Source organism: Bactrocera neohumeralis, chromosome 2 (genome assembly GCF_024586455.1).
Source record: "Bactrocera neohumeralis isolate Rockhampton chromosome 2, APGP_CSIRO_Bneo_wtdbg2-racon-allhic-juicebox.fasta_v2, whole genome shotgun sequence".
NCBI lineage: Eukaryota > Metazoa > Arthropoda > Insecta > Diptera > Tephritidae > Bactrocera > Bactrocera neohumeralis.
The window spans coordinates 69,265,374-69,280,674 of NC_065919.1; the positions used below are offsets into that span (position 1 = coordinate 69,265,374).

Genomic DNA, 15,301 nt, shown 5'->3' on the forward strand with positions numbered 1-15,301 from the left:
CTTGGGCAATGACAGCAACCGATGAGTCGACGTTACGAGTTTTCGAGAGAAAAATTCTGCGAAAGATTTATGGTCCTTTGCGCATTGACCACGGCAAATATCGCATTCGATGGAACGATGAGCTGTACGAGGTATACGACGACATTGACATACTTAGTTCAGCGAATTAAAAGACACCGGCTACGCTGGCTAGGTCATGTTGCCCGGATGGATGAAAACACTCCAGCTCTGAAAGTATTCGACGCAGTACCCGCCGGGGGAAGCAGAGGAAAAGGAAGACCTCCACTCCGTTGGAAGGACCAAGTGGAGAAGGACCTGGCTTCGCTTGGAATATCGAATTGGCGCCACGTAGCGAAAAAATGAAACGACTGGCGCGCTGTTGTTAACTCGGCTATAATCGCTTAAGCGGTGTCCACGCCAATTAAGAAGAAGAAGAAGTATTTGTTTTATTTAGAGTTTCCTCCAATACATTGACCACGGTGATTAACTCTTCGACATTTGATACTTGGTCTAGATGTAAAAACGATGTCTTGGTTATGATATTTATTTATTTATACATTTATACATAACATTAATAAGTATATAAGCTTCATGTCTGTTGTTTTTTTTTACAAATGAGCGGAGAAAAATAAATTTTAACTGTGCACAAAGGCTTTCAAGATTGAACTAAATATGCTTCACTTGGGGTTCTACATTTCAGAGATAACACTGGTACGAACTTTGTGATGATTTTTGTTTACGTTGGTGTAATCCCATTAACTATAAATTATTATTATTATTTTATTTTTCAAACACATTTAGTTTTTTTGTGACAGCTGCAAATTCATATATGATTTCATGTAAAGGGTCTATCAACAAGAACAACGTAATGTTAAAGTAAAGTAAAACGCTTTAATTCGGTCTAAATAGGTTCTGTTTTTTAATTGCAGATAATTTGTGATTTATACAAAATATCGGCGAAATGGCCACAAATGTTCCGTTTGCATATTGCATGTTCTTTTCGATGGACGCAATTGAGTTTCCTGAACCACAGTATAGGATGGCAATATGTAATTCATTTTTAAAAACGAAATTATATTTATCTTTTATAATTTTATTACACAAATAATATAATATACTGGCAATTTCCTTATTATAATTCATTGTTTTTGATTCCTAAATGGAGATGAGCATAGTAAAGCTTATAGCTGCTATGCTAATGTACAAGATAATCAATAAGTACATGAATCTCATTTTTGTATTTTTTATTTTGATATTTTTTGAGAGAAAAATTATGCCTCAACTTTGCCAATAGATTTCCAAATGTTTACTAAAGTTTGTTCGAAGCCGTTCTACATTTTATAGTCAAAAAGAAGCGTTTGTCAAATTGGTCTTCTATATGCAATTTGAATGCTTTACACGCATATACCATACATACAATACATATTCGTATACAATTTTCTTATTACTATATTTATAATAACAAAAATGTGGTGTGATCCAATTCCAAGTAATCTAAAATACTGGTTCCCAGAAAAATGTCGAGTTCGCTATATGTCTAATGAGCTAATATATTATATATAACAAGCATGTTTAAATCCGGCTTCGAAGAGCTGATACAATTGTTGATAATTCGCTTTACCATTGAATTAAAAATTTTGATAGGAAGATGAGATCGATTCCAAGTTCTTCCCATCTTTCCCAAAACCATTTAAATGAAGTTACGCCTTCTAGTAAATTGATTAATAGTTCTATTAGTAAACGCATGTTCATTTCATTCTATATTTAATTGATTTAACTTTTACACAACAGTATAGTATTTCTATATATATTTTTATATATACAAGGTGCTATCCAAAGTAAACAGGACTTAAAAAAAAATCTAACAAATGGTTTTTTCGGCAAAATGAATTAATTTTATTCAAAATAGTCTCCTTCTGCCTGAATACAGTTTTTGGCACGGTCCAAAAGCATGTCGAACGAGTGTTTTAGCTCGTTGGCCGGTATGGCCGCCAATATACCGGTGCAAGCCTTTGAATGGTCTCTACGTCTGAATAACTCGGGGCAAATGCATTTTTCCGAAAAAGAAGAAGTCGTACGGTGCCATATCTGGTGAATACCGGGAGTGGTTGATGGTTAAAATGTGATTTTGCATTATCGTGCTACAAACACCAACTTTCATTTTCGCGATATTCGCGCCGAACACGTCGAATACCAAACGCTTCAAAACTCTAAGATAGAATACCGCATTAACCTTATGGCCGGGTGAAACAAATTCTTTGTGGACAATACCCTTGGAATCATAAAAACAAATCAGCATTGTCTTCATTTTTGACTTCTTCATGCGCGATTTTTTCGGTTTCGGCTCTTCCGGTGCCTTCCATTCAGCACTCTGGCATTTCGTTTCGGAATCATATTGGAAACACCACGTTTCGTCACCAGTCACAATATTGTAAAGGAAGTTTTTGTTCTTTTTGACCTCTTTAATGATGTCCTTCGAATGTTGGATTCTGAGCAATTTTCGGTCATCAGTCAATTAGTGCGGAACCAACCATGCACACACCTTTCGTAAGCCCAAATGTTCGGTCAAAATGCGATAAATTGATGTTTTGGAGATGTTCAATTTCATTTCCACGAATTTCAATGATGATTTCGACTGATTTTTGATGGAATTCTCCACAGTTTCGATGGAATTTCACGGATTTTGATTGGCCCACATGTTCATAGACACATGTTGAAACCACTCGCGCACTCTGCTACGGGATAGAAAAGCATCGCCATAAACTTGTTTCATAATTAAATTGTTTCGGTAAAAGTTTTACCAATTTTAAAACAAAATTTAATGTTGGCGCTTTGTTCGAAGCTCATTTTCACACCTATAACACAAACATACTGACACTTAAAACGCAATAACTTCACTTCCAATCGATGAAACGTCATGTAATTGTCACCAGTATAGATGGTTCCACAAAGGAACGCTAGATTCAAAAAGTCCTCTTTACTATGGAACGCACTTTGTATTACTTATATATTCTCTATTTGCGTATATTTATAAGTAAGTATATATATCGAAGTAAGTTTAGTTCGTTCGCCGTATGATTTTTTAATTCCACACAGTTACCCTTGCATTTTAGTAGTTATTTCTTAGAAACAAATTTGGTCTAGCTTCTTCATCGACACACCGGCCGCGATGATCAAAATGTTGGCATCCCAACCGGGGTCTACTTGCTAAGGCCATATTATCCGTGTGCATGAGGTAGTTGGTTTGCAAATTCCCATCCGTGGTTACAAGAGAAATGTATAAAAGCATTAAATATAATGATGCCATTTAATTCAACTTTGTTGTTGTTGTGAGATTCAGAAAATATATACAATATAACAACCGTGCTGATAGAAGTTCGAATGTTTACTAAAATAAATATCTGCGTAGCTAAGCTCGTAAGCCTTGTAATTTGTTTTTAACTAATGAAAACGAGATTGAGTGAGTGATATTTGTAAATATTCAGATCGTTCATGCAAGCCTTTGATTTTTCTGAGATTTCACTAACTAAGTGAATTATTGTTTTGTGTTCGAAGTAGTTTCGAGATCGAACCTAGTTTCCAAGATTTTTAAGTCGTAATGGAGTGAGCGTAATCTCATACTTGGCTTCGTTATTAACTGGTTGGCAGATAAAAAGCCCTTTGAAAACTATTTGATGCCGAGTTCTTTCCTGCTACCCCTCGTGGCTACGAAGAGCGATGCCCTGACATTTACTATATAGCTTCTATATGTGACTTCAATCTTCAAAGTAATTTTTGAACTTACTGGATACTAAGTCAATATTATCGCACTGAGATAATTACTTAAAACACTATTTCGAAACAATTAATTTAAAAAAACGGTAGTAAGGCAACTGCAATAACTCTGAACCGAAACGATTTTATTCCGTGATTGAATTTTGTTACGTATGATTCATTATCAGTTAAGCTTATAGACATTTAAAAATATATAACCGTGTGTACATTTGTACGTATGTCGACATCATTCTTGTTTTTTTGTATTTGTTTACGTATACGCCCTCTTGCCGATGATTTAATTTTGGAGATAAGCGACTTGAGATTTTTATAATAAACTTGCATTGCATAGAACTGTATTGTTTATTTTTCTAAATAAATGAAAATATCTGAACTACATGCCTTAAATACTCGAGCTTCACAGGCTATGTGAAAAGTTTCCTACAATTACAAATATCTCAGCAGTTGCGATTGAATGTATATCAGTATTAGGGAAGTGTATCGAACTTTGAGCGCAGAACATACAACAGTACCTACATTGTCGGAATATTCTTCTCAGTTATTACGAGGTTCCCTACTTTTTTAGAGAAAAACAAAAACAGAAACTTCGAATGTAATGGGGAGTTTTTATCATCATTCATAAGAGCATTCTCTCACATTTATTTTGTGAACGATCGGGCATATCGAGTGGTAACTGTCGAATGACACGGGTGATGTTTTGCTCCAAGGTCTGAATCGAAGCGGGATTGTCCGGATAGACTTTATACTTTACATATCCACACAGAAAAAGTGTAACATTGTGATATCACACGATCTTTGTAGCCAATTGAGCAGCCCAAAACAACTGTTAGGTGAAAAACATTTTGCATTAATGTACAAACATTTTACATATGTACATATAAGTAACTTACAAAAAGGTATCCATTATCCTGTAATAGTTTTTAGAATTTGCTCTGGCTTTGGAAGCATTTTCTTTGTTCTTCCAAATAAACTGCCATACTATCTTTAAATTTTTGTTTAGGGACATTGCTCGTCCGATGATGAAAGAAATTCGTATTCATGTCCTTGATCAGCACGTCATAACTGTCAGCTCTATGATTTCCACGGACATCATGCACTACTGCTTTAAAACAGTTCCAGACCTGTGTTTCCTCATTGCTCTTTTTCTTCCACAGTACTAGTCCACTACAAAACGTAACATATTCTAACATAATTAATGTTCTTAACAAAGTAATTATTAGAAAAAAATAGAAAGTAAACTCACCGTTCAGATTTATTTGCGGGAGCTACATGATAAATGTGGAGCCGATTTTTGTTCTGAGTTCGTTCGAATGATTTTGGTGAATATTTTTGGTATAAAACACGTTCTTACTCAACTAGTCCCGATAAAGCTGGATTTTTTTGGCCGTAAACAGGTCTCTTTGGACATGCTTGATCGTTCGAATTACGATCCGAAATTCATATAATTATTACTTATAACTGCCGATGAGACATGAGTTTAGGTACTTGACATGCAAGCAACTCAACAATCATCGAAATGGAAACAGTCGATCGAAGAGATAAAACAAAATTTGCTGAAGGAGCTGAAGGCCATCTCAAAAAGTGTTTCGAGGAATGGAAATAATTCGATCTCTCCATTGGTTTGGCCCAATATCGAGAAAAAAGATAGCTTTTTCAATGTATTCATATATTATACATAATAAGCAAGATTCAATTCGTCTTTGAGAAGCTGAAGATGAATTTGTTGAGCAAGTGCCTTACCACTGATTAAAAATTTTGACCGGACGCTGAGAGCGATTTCAATTTTTCGTTCCTAGAAAATAACACTTTTACTAGTCTAATCTTCTTATGAGAATTTCAGTGTCGTATGCAGTTAAATTGCTAATTATCGTGTAATTATTCTTTTGCAATCTTCTTCTGAATTTCAAATGTTTTCTGAGTTAAAGGAGAATTTGTTTTTGTTTTTGTTTGAATTTTTGTCATACATGGCCATTACACGATGTTGAGCTAGACCATCCATAATAACATAACCACCAATTTATTTACATATATATATTTTAGCATTATTTTTCAACAATTTTATAAGTATGTATCTTCTTTCTCTAAACGAAATGCCGAAATTGTTCGTCCAGTACTATATTCAGGTCCAGTGTTTGCCCCCAAAAATCAGGTAGACTATTATATTATATTAAAAATTAAAGGTTAGCTTCGAGCGTATTGCATGTTTGAGATCACTCAATTTTATTAAAGTCTAAATTTATTATTTCCTTAACATCTAATAACCATTGCAGTTTTATATTTATGTCTATTATTTTTGTTCGAAGTCAAAATTCCAACGAAGTGATTATCGATCATAATGTTGTCATCATATTAAGTGTTAATTTTCCTCTATATTTTTCTATATTCGTTTTATTTAGAGCTTCCACCAATGCATTGGCCACGATGATTAACTGTTTGACATCTCATACTTCGTCTAGATATAAAAGCAGCATTAGAAGCAATGGTAGTGTTATTTAGTACCATTCTTTCTGCTGCCGTTACGAGACAAATACATAAGATTAAAGGGAATATAAGTTTCATGTCTCTTGCTTTCTTTCCAAATGAGCGGAGAAAAATAAATTTTAACTGTGCACAAAGGCTTTCAAGTCTGAACTAAATTTGCTTCACTTGGGGTTCTACATTTCAGTGATAACATGGTACACACGAACTTTGTGTGTTGATTTTTGTTTACGTTGGTGTACTCTCATTAACTATACAAGTATATTATTATTAATATTTTTTGCAAACACATCTATTTTTTATGTGACAGATACATATTCATATCTGATTTCATGTAAAGGGTCTATCAACAAGAACGACGTAATGGTAAAGTAAGGTAAAACACTTTAATTCGGTCTAAATAAGTTCTGTTTTTTAATTGCAGATAATATGTGATTTATACAAAATGTTGGCCAAATGGCCACCAATGTTACGTTTGCATATCCCCACCCTTTTACGCCAATTTTCGATGGATGCAATTAAGTTTTACTCGTATGAACCATACGTGGATATGACTCACTTCAATAGCGACAAATTTGGTTGTTAACGAAGTCATTAAGCCAGAAATGGTACTCATCTGAAAAGATGATTTTTAAAAGAAAAAAATAAATAAACCAAAGCTAACTGAAAACGTTAGGGTATACTAAGCTTGACCCGAAGCTTCTCATTTGTCGGATCCGCCCATATCGGACCACTATAGTCTATAGCTGCCATACAACTTGAACGATCGAAATCAAATTCTTCTTTGGAAAAATGCTTAATAAATTTGTTTTATCAAGCAAGCACGCTTTCAACAAATTGTTTCCTTAATTTTAATAACCTCATTTTAATGAAAACAAAAATAGCTTTGTGAGATTTCTCCAAGAAAATTCCAGAGATTTTAGTATGTGTATTCATTTGAGTTTAAAAACGCTTAAGTATTTGTATTTTTTTATAATTTTATTACACAAATAATATAACACTTAGTATTACCACATAATCGTATGTGTATTATAATTATAATCTCCAATGCAGCTCCCGCGATAATCTGGGACGCAGTTTTGTTTTACATTTATAAGAATTGGAATTATTTTTTCTTGATCCTCGCCCCATTGAGCACTTATAGCTGCTATGCCAATGTACAAGATAATCAATAAGTACATGAATTTCATTTTTATAGAATATTTTTGATTTTGGGATTTTTTGAGAGACAAAATATGCCTCACCTTTGCCAATAGATTTCCAAATGTTTACCAAAATTTGTCAAATTAGTTTTTTAAAGGCAAATCGAATTTCTTACAAGCATATACCATACATGCAATATATATGTGTATAAAATTTCCTTATCACTATATTTATAATACCAAACATTTGGTGTGATCCAATTCCAAGTAATCTAAAATACTGGTTCCCAGAAAAATGTCGATTTCGTCTAATGTGTGATGAGCTCATATATTATGTATAACAAGCAAGTTTAAATCCGGCTTCGAAGAGCTGATGCAATTGTTGATAATTCGCTTTACCATTGACTTAAAAATTTCGATAGGAAGGTGAGAAAGATTTCAAGTTGTCCCCATCTTTCCCAAAACCAATTAAGTGAAGTTACGCTTTCTAGTAAAGTGATTAATAGTTCCATTAGTAAACGCATGTTTATTTCATTCTATATTTAATTGATTTAAGTTTTACATCACATTTCATATTCTTATATTTATTCTTTTATTTCATATATTTATACTAGCTGACCCGGCAGGCGTTGCCCTGCGTGAAATTATGTGTTTTGAAATGAAAAGAAAGTTGAATTTATATTGCGTTGAAAATTATTTATTTGCGATTTTTGTACATTTTTTTCAATGTAACGGAGTTAAATAAACAAAATTTTTTGGTTTCAGCTCCGGTTTGTAAATGTACATAAAAGATAGTTTTCCAACTCGTGAACACGCCACGTATACCTGACCGTATAAATAACATGGCATTTACAGATTTCAACTATCCTTGTGCCCTGTTGATTGTCATCTCAAATGCTTTTTTCCCTGGAAACTGAATAATTTTGAAATGAAATGGCAAATCGGTGGAACTCAAGGAATTTGTAGAATCAAACATTCTGCCCCCTTGTATTGGATTGCTGCGTCAGAATCAGTCGGTTTCCATTACACAGTTTCGGCGCATGAAGATTGTGAAACAGAATAATGACAGATGACAGTGGCGGCACACCAAGCCTGCTCAAAGGGTTTAGAAATTCCACTGGATAATTCACGGTTTCGTCTTGATTGTCAACACAATCGGAATTTGCACATTTCCAATCTTCAGTGGCATGCGAAGTAGCTATCGCATCGTTCATCGTTTGATTCTAGTGGTTATCATGTTCCAGCAATTGTAATTGCTGGCATGGTTTTCGAAAAGTTGTACACACCGTACCATTTACAGTATTCACAGTGCGCAATGACTCAAACGAAGTTGAACCGTGAATATTAATCAAAAGCAACCGAAGGTAAAAGCTATCGGCGCTTTTCGGGTGAATTGTGTAAATTCGTCCTATTGCATTACTTGAGAACTCATCTGGATGTCAATCTACTGGTTGGTTTTGTTTTTGCGTAACCATTTCTTTGAAGATGCATTTTATGTATAATATCAAGGTATTTATGAATAAAACAATGTTCTCGCAAACGGATCGCTAAAGAAAATTGAGAAACAACTCGTCAATGTCAATTTTGTTGCTAGCGGTGTTTTCATAGGCTGTAATGTATTCCATGGGTTGAAATACATTCTTTGGCCATGCTCAAAATGAACTGCGAAACGGACAACAGTCGGAAAGCGTTCATGAATTGCAAAAGTATACATCCTACAAAACGCTTCATTGCAGTTCACGTATCGTGCCATTTGATACTTGCTGATCTCATCTCGTTCAAGGTCAGTAACCGCCATGTTGCTTTCATTGGTGACGTACTTACAAACATATTTGATTGATTTGACTAAACTGCAATACTCAACATTGATATGAGTTTTGAATATGAATTAGACAATATCATCGATATTCACTCTTTTAAATTGAATGCTGATTGTTCTGCCATTGGCGTCTAGTGAGCGACACCGATAGAGTGGATATCCATCATTTCCAGTATGCGTTTCCGAAAGAAAAGCACGTGTTTCGTGCGTTTGTTGTCAGACATACAAACCGAAGTGGGATTGTGGTGCCCGCAAGGTCCATGAACCATATTAGTTTTCACCACTTCGTATAATACAAGGAGCTTTCCAAAGTAAACTTAAAAAAAAAAAACAGAACAAATGGTTTTTTCGGTAAAATCAATTTATTTTATTCAAAATAGTCTCCTTCTGGTTCAACACAGCTTTTTGCACGGTCCAACAGCATGTCGAACGAGTGTTTTAGTGTTTTATCTCGTTGGCCGGTGCAAGCCTTTTGAATGGCCTCCACGTCTGCATAACGCTTTCGTTTCATGGGCAAATGCTTTTTTCCGAAGGAAGAAGCCGCATGGTGCCATATCAGGTGAATACGGGAAGTGGTTAATGGTTAAAATGTGATTTTTGGTCAAATAATCGGTCACAAGCGTCGATCGATGAGAGCAATTTTTGGTCGTCAGTCAATTTGTGCGGGACAAACCGCGCACACACCTTTCGTAAGCCCAAGTGTTCGGTCAAAATGCGATAAATCGATGTTGTGGAGATGACCAATTCCATTTCCATGAATTCCAAGGATGATTTCGGCTGATTTTTGATGAATTCTCGCACAGTTTCGATGGAATTTCCGGTAATCACGGATTTTTATTGGCCCACATTTTAATCGTCATTTTTGTCCTCACGACCACTTTGAAAACGTTGAAACCACTCGTGCACTCTACTACGGGATAGGCAATCATCACCATAAACTTGTTTCATCAATTGAAAGCTTCGGTCAAAGTTTTACCAATTTTAAAACAAAATTTAATGTTGGCTCTCTGTTCGAAGCTCATTTTCGCACCGATTACACAAACATACTAACACTTAAAACGCAATAACTTCCCTGTCATGAAAGCTCACTGAACAATCGACAAAAAATTGCAGATTCTAATGCACCAGTCGACATATAGATGGCGCCACCAAGGGGTGCTATATTCAAAAAGTCCTGTTTACTTTGGAACGCTCCTTATATCTTCATGTCTGAAGTAAATATTTATTTTCCCCTTAAAAAAGTACCATTCATTATGCTGGCGGTAAGAGACAAATACATAAGATTCATAAGTATATAAGTTTCATGTTTGTTGTTTTTTTTTTCAAATGAGTGGAGAAAATTTTTTTTTAACTGTGCACAGAGGCTTTCAAGATTGAACTAAATATGCTTCACTTGGGGTTCTACATTTCAAAGATAACACTGGTACACACGAACTTTGTGTGTTGATTTTTTTACGCTGGTGTACTCTCATTAACTATGCAAGTATATTATTATTATTTTTTTTTGCAAACACATCTATTTTTTATGTGACAGATACATATTCATATCTGATTCCATGTTAAGGATCCACCAACAAGAACGACGTAATGGAAAATTAAAACGCTTTAATTCAGTCTAAATAGGTTCTGTTTTTTAATTGCAGATATTTTGTGATTTGAACAAAATATCGGCCAAATGCCACAAATGTTCCTTTTGCATACCTTCACCCATTTATGATACTTTTCGATGCTATTGACGATCATGACATTTCTGCCTCATCGCCACCTTATCCCAATTGGTAGACGCATATGTCATTAGTACCATCAAAAAGAACATGAATTTAATCTTTTCATGAACAGGGTATACAAAGTTTGCCCCGAAGTTTTAAACATCCTGAAAAAAATATCGGATTGCATATAAAATAAATATGATATATAAGTGTTCAGTGTGGCGAGCTGAGTTGATTTAGCCATGTTCGTCTGTCTCTATATACACGAACTAGTCTCTCAATTTTGCACATGTCCTTTTCCTCCCAAGAAGCTGCCATTTGTCTGACTCGCCGATATCGGACCACTATAGTACATAGCTACCATACAACTTGGACGATCGAAATCAAGTTCTTGTTTGAAAAACTTTGTTACCTGAATGAATTGTTATTCAAAACATTGCTACAATATCCATACAAAATTTCCGATCGGATCACTATAGCATATTTCTGCCATACAAACTGAACGATAAAAATATAATTCTGGCATTGAAAACATTTTGATTTGAAAAAGGTGTTCTAGCGTAGATAACGTTTTGTTATAATATTTGTTTTTATTTTGTGTTTTTTTATAAAGACAAACAACATTTTAGTAGGTTAATTCCCTTGAGTTTAAAAACCAATTTGTATTTATTTTTTTTTTTTATAATTTTATTACACAAATGATATATTGCGGCGTAATCATATACATATGTATTTTAATTCATTGTGTGAAATACTTTCAAACATTCCACCAACTTTGCTGAGGGTAACTTCTAATGCAGTTTCCGAGATGATCTACTTGCATGCAGTTTGGTCTTGTGTTGATGCAAGTAACAAGATTAAATAACCGTATTACATATTGTGGACAACGGTAATATATTATCATTTGAGCACTTATAGCTGCTATGCCAATGTACACGATAATCAATAAGTACATGAATCTCATTTTTATAGAATATTTTTGATTTTGGGATTTTTTGAGAGACAAAATATGCCTCACCTTTGCCAATAGATTTCCAAATGTTTACTAAAATTTGTCAAATTAGCTTTTTATAGGCAAATCGAATTTCTTACACGCATATACCATACGTGCAATATATATGTATGTGTATACAATTTCCTTATCACTATATTTATAATACCAAACATTTGGTGTGTTCCAATTCCAAGTAATCTAAAATACTGGTTCCCAGAAAAATGTCGAGTTCGCTATATGTCTGATGAGCTAATATATTATATATAACAAGCACGTTTAAATCCGAACCGAGAGCTGATGCAATTGTTTAGAATTCGCATTACCATTGACTTAAAAATGTTGATAGGAGGGTGAGATCTTTCCCAGAACCATTTAAATGAAGTTCCTTCCTTTAGTAAAGTGACTAATATTTCCATTAGTAAACGCATGTTTATTTCATTCTATTTTTATATATTTTACTTATATAGTCTCTATTTGCATATATTTTTAAGTAAGGTTAGTCCTTTCGGTGAAGCACTGCGAGCACGTGTTATTGATGATGATAATACCGTACTTCTTAAAAAGAAATGTCTATAAAGTACAAAATCCACAAGTCATCAATTTCACGAACAATTTTTCTAAATATTAGGAAAAAACTGTCGCAGTAGTTCATCGTGGAGGACGACGAAGATAAACAGATGAAAAAACTGACAGCTCAATTGTAAGAGAGGTAAAAAAATGTCCATTTAAAAGCGCTCCGCAATTGGTAAATGATCTTGCGTTACCAATCTGCTCATGAATGGTCCCTCGTCGCCCGAATGACGCTGATTTATGCAGTTAGCGACCAGCGAAGAAATTTAAATTGGATGGAGTGTGTCATGTTCGACGCCCACGAAAGAAACATCTTAAAAATTCATATTGTCTAAAACAAGTCAAATATGGTTGTTATGTTGTGGTCTGGGGAAACTTTTCTGCTTCTGGTTTGGGGCCGCTTCATCGTATTAATCATACCATTGATCGGTACGTTTACAGAGGCATTATGAAATCCGTAATGTTGCCACATGCTGAATGGGAAATGACACTTAAGTGGGTCTACCAACAGGACAATGACTTGAAGCATCCGACAAAGGTCCTAAAATCATGGTTCCAGAGGAATAAAGTGTATGTAATGGAGTGACGCCCACAGAGCTCAGACCTTAATCCCATAGAAAATTTATGGGAAATCGTAAAAAAATTTGGTCATAGAATGTGGCAAATACCGATCAGTTTTTTCAAAGAGCCCAGGAAACATGTAGAAATATATCCCAAACCATAGTGGATAACCTTATAGCTTCAATGTCGCGGCGATGAAAAGCAGTTATTGAGAGTAATGCACCGTTTTCTTTGAGTTTAAATTGTTTTGTCTTATTGAATATACATAGATGTTATATCGTTTTTTTTATATACATACATTAAACAAATAAACTGAAACATTTTAATAAATTTTCTTTTCTACCTTAATCAACATCTAATATTTAAAATGCAACTAAAACAGAAGGTCTCCGGCAATCATTGAGAGTATTTTATTATTATATTTCAGTTGCAAATATTTTGCACGATACTGTTTATATGACATATTAATTGTGGAGATAAGCGAAGTGCGATTTTTATAAAATATCTGGTCAATTCAATAAAATGTACAAAAACTTCCCATATGTACATATAAATAATTTACAAAAAGATATCCATTTAAAATTTATTCTTACAAGAGACATTTTAAAGTAGTCTTTCAATATTTAAAAATCTCCAGTTAAACTTTTCCTATCATGTTTTTTAGAATTTGCTCTTATTAACACTGAAATACTGAATAATTGCCTTGGAAACATTTTCCTTGTTCTTCCAAATAAACTCCCATACTGTCTTTAAATTCATGTTTAGAGATATTGCTAATCCGATGATGAAGAAATTCGTAATTATGTTCGTGATAACACGTCTAACTGTCAGAACTTTTTCTCCTCATTGTTCTTTTTCACCTCAGTACTAGCATACTACAAAACATAACATATTTTACCCTAATTAATGTTCCCAACAAAGTAGTTATTACAAAAAACACAAGAAATTAAATTAACCGCCAAGATATATTTATTTGCAGGAGCTACGTGACACATGTGGATGCCATTTTCCGTCCTGATTTTTAACAGTAAGCCTCAAAAGAATTGAATTCGTCTTTGAGGAGCAGATGATGAATTTATTGAGAAAGTGCGTTATCTTTGATTAAAAGCTGTTGACCGGAAGCTGAGATCGATTTCATTTTTTCGTTCCCAGATAATAACTCTTTTACTGGCATAATCTTCTGATGAGAATTTCACTGCTGTTTGTAGTTAAATTACTATGTAATCATCGTGGAATCATTCTTTTGCAATCTTTTTTCGAATTTCAAATGTTTTTGAGTTAAAGGAAAATATTTTTCATGCATGGCCATTAGAAGATGTCGACCTAGAATATCCATAATAACCATGCTCACCTATTTTATTTACATACATATTTAGCATTATTTTTTCAGCAATTATCTTTTTCCGATAAACGAAATGCTATTTCTATCACAAATTATTTTTAAAATTTTAGTCTTTTTACCTTGAAATGCCGGTAATTTTTCGTCCAGTACAATATTTAGTTTCAGTGTTTGCCCATTAAAAATCATGTATAGTAGACTATGATATTACATTACAAAATGAAGGTTAAGTTCAAAGCGTATTGCTTCAATATACAAGTAGATCTAAATAATTTGACTACAGAATCACTCAATTTTATTAAGCTCTCCATTTATTCTTTTCTAAACGTCTAATAACCATTGCAATTTTATATTTTTGTCTATTTTGTTTGTTCGAAATCAAAATTCCAACGAAGTGATTGCCGATCATAATGATGTCATCATATTAAGTTTTAATTTTCCTATAAATTTTTCTATATTCGTTTTATTTAGAACTTCCACCAATGCATTGGTCACGATGATTAACTGTTTGACATCTGATACTTCGTCTATATATAAAAGCAGCATTAGAAATAATGGTAAGGGTCTATCAACAAGAACAACGTAATGTTAAAGTAAAGTAAAACGCTTTAATTCGGTCTAAATAAGTTATGTTTTTTAATTGCAGATAATATGTGATTTACACAAAATGTCGCCCAAATGGCCAGCAATGTTCCGTTTGCATATTCCATGTTCTATCGAGTACAGGATGGCAATATGCAATGCAGTTTCCGTGACGATCTACTAGCTGGCAATATTCTTCTGTCCTAATTGGAGGAGTAGTACTTATAGCTGCTATGCTAATGTACAAGATAATCAATAAGTACATGAATCTCATTTTTATAGAATTTTTTTATTTTGATATTTTTTGAGAGAAAAATTATGCCTCAACTTTGC

The 15,301-nt window shown here is 33.8% G+C and overlaps 1 long non-coding RNA gene across 1 annotated transcript; it reads right to left on the reverse strand.

Moving 5' to 3' along the window:
• Positions 1-1,186: 1,186 nt before the first annotated feature.
• LOC126766367 (uncharacterized) lies at positions 1,187-6,539 on the reverse strand. Its single transcript, XR_007668858.1, has 4 exons — positions 5,018-6,539; positions 4,665-4,938; positions 3,093-4,597; positions 1,187-1,667 (listed from the first exon to the last, which is right to left on the reverse strand). It is a non-coding gene; the product is annotated as an uncharacterized LOC126766367 (long non-coding RNA).
• Between the last annotated feature and the right edge of the window lie 8,762 nt (positions 6,540-15,301).